The sequence below is a fragment of the Diuraphis noxia genome, unplaced genomic scaffold, assembly GCF_037042655.1.
Source record: "Diuraphis noxia isolate RWA-SAM2 unplaced genomic scaffold, SU_Dnox_SAM2 contig0004, whole genome shotgun sequence".
Classification (NCBI taxonomy): domain Eukaryota; kingdom Metazoa; phylum Arthropoda; class Insecta; order Hemiptera; family Aphididae; genus Diuraphis; species Diuraphis noxia.
The window spans coordinates 55573825-55579824 of NW_028301714.1; positions in this window are offsets into that span (position 1 = coordinate 55573825).

Here is a 6000-nt window from a genome sequence, read left to right on the forward strand (position 1 = left end):
TAGTCATAGCTATATGCCTGTTTTTATTTTCTGTATTTACCTGCATACGATAGATAATATTTATTTTATTATTTAAATAGTTTTTTTTAAACATACACACGCACACACACACACACGCACACGCACACAATTGAATATTGCGTCAAAAAAGGAGAATTTCTGTTTGCTGTATGACGCGGGTATATAATAATATATAATATTATAATATTATATAGTACTAATAAACTAGTATCATATACCAATCGACGTAATAACTTTTTTCCTCTTATATTAGGTACGCATATAATAATTGATTTTAATAGTAAAAACCTGTTGCGTAGGTACGTAAATATATGCGAATAATAAATGCATTGGTCGTGGAACTTGATTTTTCTAAAACTTTACAGTGAATGGCCATTATTACTTATATTTTATCGTTAATAATTAGTATGATTAGTGTTTCAATCGTATATTTTAATAAAAATCTTTATACCCGAGTATAATAGAATATTATGAATCGTCATATTATTTTAATAATAGTTATAAATTATAAATTATAATGTTATATACTTATATGGGACCTGACTAGGGCTTGTTCACGTCACATAATATTATATTTTAAACGACGTCTGATTGAGCGATCAAACATATCGATTGAATTTCTCAAATAATAATTTGAGATCATATCAACAACACGTATATTATAGACGTTACTCTATCATCGCCTCCGTTGAAACGACAATCTACCATCGACTGGTTTGTAATAAAATGGGTGTGTGCTCATAATATTTATTTAAATACATTTTTCGTAATTAATGGCAGAAAAGGGCCATGCTCGTTTCCACCAATAGTGTATCTTTGCCTTTTCCGCCAATATCCGTTTTCACCAAATAAAATAATTTACCACGTTTTACCACCAAAATCACTTTTCATTCACTTTAGCCATCACAGAATAAAAATTTTTTTAAATTACGTTTTATTTTAACACACACGTAGTTTTAATGCACTATTTAAAGAGTGCAATGTTTTCACCATTGTTTATAAAATATTGTCCCGTTAGATATTATCATGGTTAATCGACATAAAAAATAAGTAAGATAACGATTTAACATACAATTAATGAATTAAATACGATAAACGTACAATATACATTGATTATATTGAGTGTATACTTGTGTATATATATATATATACATATATATATGTATACATTTTTACATCAATCCGAAAAACTCATAAAAAGTATAGGTATTCTAAGATTGAAAAAAAATATCAACCAATTATATATCAATATGAGTAGGTACAGTATATACATAGCTAAATACACTAATATATCATTTTTTTTGAATTCATCATTAGTATTTTAAACAAACTTATTACTGTGTTAAAGGTTTTAATATAAGCGTAGTATACAAATTATTTTGGTAAATCGACCGTGGTTAAATTAGATGAATCTCACTTGGTGAAAAAGAGAAAGATGCACCTTTGGTGGAAAAAGGAAAGGTCTAGTTTTGGTGGAAACGTGTTACGCCCGTAGAAAACAATATTGGTATACTCTGTCCAACAAGAATATGCGCTTTGGGCCGACCAAACTCTATTTTTCTACGCATCGCTGCGTGACACCCTGCCATAGGGGAGAACATGTTTAGTAGGAGCACATTTAAGAGTATACTCGTATAGTCGTATAAGATGATATCACTTTTAAATATTTCTAGTGCCAATTTCGACGGCAGTTTGATAGAACCGTGGGGCCACGATAGGTAGCGCCATAATTTACTGTGAGACTAGTTTTTAATTATTTTGCTTGTAAAATACGAGGGAAAAATATTTTCTTTGTTATAAAATAATATAAGATTGAGAAATTAAAACTTGTAGTACTTGACTTATTATTGTTTATATAAATTGTCAACCGAGCACGTATGTAGATTGTTTCACTGATGTTGTGCTATTATTTTGGTTTTCATGTTCAAGAATCACCAACACTGCTATACTTATAAATCAAGAACTATATTATAGTCTATAGAATGCATGCATGTTTAAAAACATCACATAATTGTATCCTGTCTTTAGGGTTAAAGATATTTCATTTTTTAAGTACTTATTCAGTTATAAATTAATCTTTTTAAGATTTAGTCAATAAATTTTGTTAGAATGATTTATACATAAATATTTTTTCGATACATATATAGTAAGAAAATAAAATATCTGATATAGTGGATGAACGTGCCTGGGCTAGAATAATTAAAGTATGCCCGATTCTCTCAGATCTGCTTTTGGTTACTCGCTTGCTCCCAACATTTTTTTTCCGGGAGGCGGACTCTTTTATTTTTCAACTGCCATTGTGAAAATATGTAAGGAGCCTTGTATTAAATTTTCAAGCTTTTCTACCCAACAAATAAATTTTTATCGATATTAATTTAAAAAAAACTAATAATGATCGAAAATTGCAAATACCTATGAATAGTACAACTTAAGTCAAACATTTTTGAAAATGTCATGGTGGATAGAATATACTTATATAAACATTCGTGAAAATTTCATGTATCTATGGTCATTTGTTTTAAAGTTACATCAAAAATCATAATCGACTTCGTCGAAAACTGATTGTGCGTAAAATTTCCCGTTTTTCCCTTAATTTTTAGTTTGTTTATCCCAATAATTTAAAAAATTTTTGAGAATTTGTTTCTATGGACCAAGGGTCCACTACCCCAAAGTACTAACTAGATTCACTTTCTGATCGAAAGAGGTACTGAAGTCAAAAATCGAAGCACTTTTACTGCCCCAAAATGTGATGACAGACACAAAAAAATAAAAACATATTATATCATATTTCATGGTAAAATCAATACATTCATCGCTCCGCTCAGAATCTAAAATCAAATCATAATTAGTAGGTATAATACTTTATAATACTACCTATTATACAATTAAAAATACAATTTTTGAAGCTAAACATTGTTTTTATTATCAGGTACATCATTATTTAATAATAAAAAGATTATAATTTTTTATTGCGTATCTAGATTTTGCTGAAAATTATAGGTACCTATGTAATAGCTTTTGGTTTGTTGTATAAACTGTTTTTTTAAACTTTAACGTTATTCATAAACGTTGAAGTGAAGGTAAGCTTTCTTTACCAATATCATGAATCATGATCTAGTTTTTGGATTGCTTAGTAAATAATTTTATTATTGGTATTTTATGAATGAATTCGAAAATTAATTTTAGATTTTTAAAGGATGGAGCAGTGTACCTATGTATTGATTTTACAATGTGTGTTGTTTGTGTCACATCTTTTTGGGGCAGTGAAAGTGCTTTGATTTTCAACTTCAGCATATTATCTGGTAGGAAAATGAATCAAGTTGGAACTCTGATGAGTCAATAGTAAACCGATGCCAATAGTTTTCAAAAGCGTAGAGAAAAACAAAAATAAAAACATATTTTCGATAAATTTTATTTTGATTATTGGTGTAACTCTAAAAAAATATAACCATTAACACATTAACATTTTTATTGAACATTTAAAGTATTGATTTCTATACTCCAACAATATTCAAAATATTTTGACAATTTAATTGTTTCTAAGTTGTGTATAGAAATTAGAAAATTTTTATTTTTATTCGTTTTTTTAACAACTAGTTATAATTATTATATTAAATTATATTAATAACTTATTGAAAAATAAATATACTAATAATTGAAAATTGTATTATTTATTTTTAAATTTATGTTCAACCCTTTTTAACATAATAAAGAAATGTAATATAATATGAATACATGATTGGTATATAAAGATAATTATTATATAAGCTTGGTTTATACCTATAAAATACATTTTACAACATAAAAAATAATATATTCCACCTATTTTATATTCATTTTATGAACATTAAATTAACAATGTTATATTTAAATACATTCTTAAATATATAGTAGTGCATTTACGGCATTTACACATTACACTTTCAAGAAAATAGGCCTCCGTCTGAACGGTGGCGTACTCTATTGAGAGATTTCCGAACTCATGGGTTGCCGTACGTTTTGGCATCTGTTTTGTTACATTGTGAGATAGTGCATGAAGTGGTATCACCTTATTTTCTCTCTATATATATTGTGGATAATAGGATGTCGTAAGGGGGGTGCACATCATATAGAATTGTCGAGTTTTTTCGCTGGAAAAAGTCTAGGAAATATTATGTTGTGTAGCTGCTGTAGTATATCTACACTCGAAAAACCGATTAATGTAACATATTTATATCGTTTACTACTTTAGTACCATGTCGTTTATCGTGAGAAATGTGTCGTCAGGAATCAAAAATGTTCTTGTTTCTATACAATAATATTAGTAATGATCATCTCGCTAATGTTTTATTGAAATTTCCGTCAATTCGCCTTTAATAACCGTGAATTTTAACACTTTTATATCTAAGGTTATAAATAAGATAATTGTTTTATACCTATGATTCAAAAGTTACTCGCCTTGAACTTTTCCATAAATAAACCGAAAGTAGTAATGAGCTGGAGCTGATGCTGCTTTATATTACCCATTGATTGTCGTTCTTTGCGTAATAAATAATAATTATTTAAAAAAAATAAAAATATTTGATAAATTTAGATTACACAATATCAGTTTTCGTAGATTATAACAAACGTACATTATTGTATATGAATCATTAATTATTATACTGTTTCATATATAATAGATTCGTTGTTTTATATTATTATAAGAGGCGCGTACCTACACTGAAAAGTAGGTGTAACTTATAGATGCTTACATAAAATTGATGTAAACTGTATAAAAGTTGTATTTTTCGATAAAATATACAGATCTATTAAATAATTACCACATATATTATTCATCTTGTAAAATTAAATAGGTAAAAATTATCATGTATGGGTTTAGCCGTGTATTAACCACCTAAATTATAATATTTAAACAAAAACAAAATTTTCCAGTAGAGATAAACCGTGGACGTTCTTAAATAAAACATACTTTTTATATAACTTTAAGATACTTTTATTATTTATGATTGTTTTATGGAGTTAATCTGTTTTCTAAGAATCAAGAACTTGGTTTTTGAAAAGATGCGTAAATCATGCAGTCTAAAAGTTATATTATTTTAGACACAGTGAAAAACCTTGAAATTTCACAAGGCATTTCACTGTTTGCAGTACATCGGTGTTATAATATATTGAAATCTCCCTCAAAATTCAATTTAAGACTTATAAACTATTTCGACTGTTACAGTATAAAAATATAAGCAAATTATTCAAAAAATACCTACTTATCTATTATATTATGAAAATTATGAGTATGTATCTTATAATAAAAATGCATAATACTTCACAACATTACAATTACAGAAGAAATAAAATATCGTATAATAATATATATATATATATATATATAACACATAAATACACATATTGGTGGGAGATGCGTCGTAGCTCGTAGGTGTTCTTTTAATAATAAATTCCAATGTGTGATGTGTTCTTTCCACGTGAATATGATGCTTATACTATATTATTATACGTAAAAAGTTAGCAATAAATGTGTGATTCATGCAATGACGGGTACTTTATTAAACGTCAAAAATTCAAAAATAAAGTATACCATATTAATATAACCGTTTCGATGATAAATAATGATGATAATATATAACATCATAACGTAGCAATTGAGCATTAAATAAAGTGACATTATCTTCAAGCAGTCAAATAATCGATTAGGTACAACAGTACAAGTATAGGTACTTATTGCAGTAAATTTTTGTGTAATATTATGTTCGTACATGTATGTACAATAAGCGGAAGTGAGACGCTTGACTAAAATAGGAAGCAAAACAATATTTATCACCAACATGATAGAGCCAAAGTCACACTACAAAAAATTATATAACTGATATTTTATTATATACATGATAGTTTGATTGATTAGCTAAAACTATAATAGTTTTGGATTATATTTATATTATGAGTAATAAAGTTATTAAATCAAAATGATTGTAGGTATGTTTACAT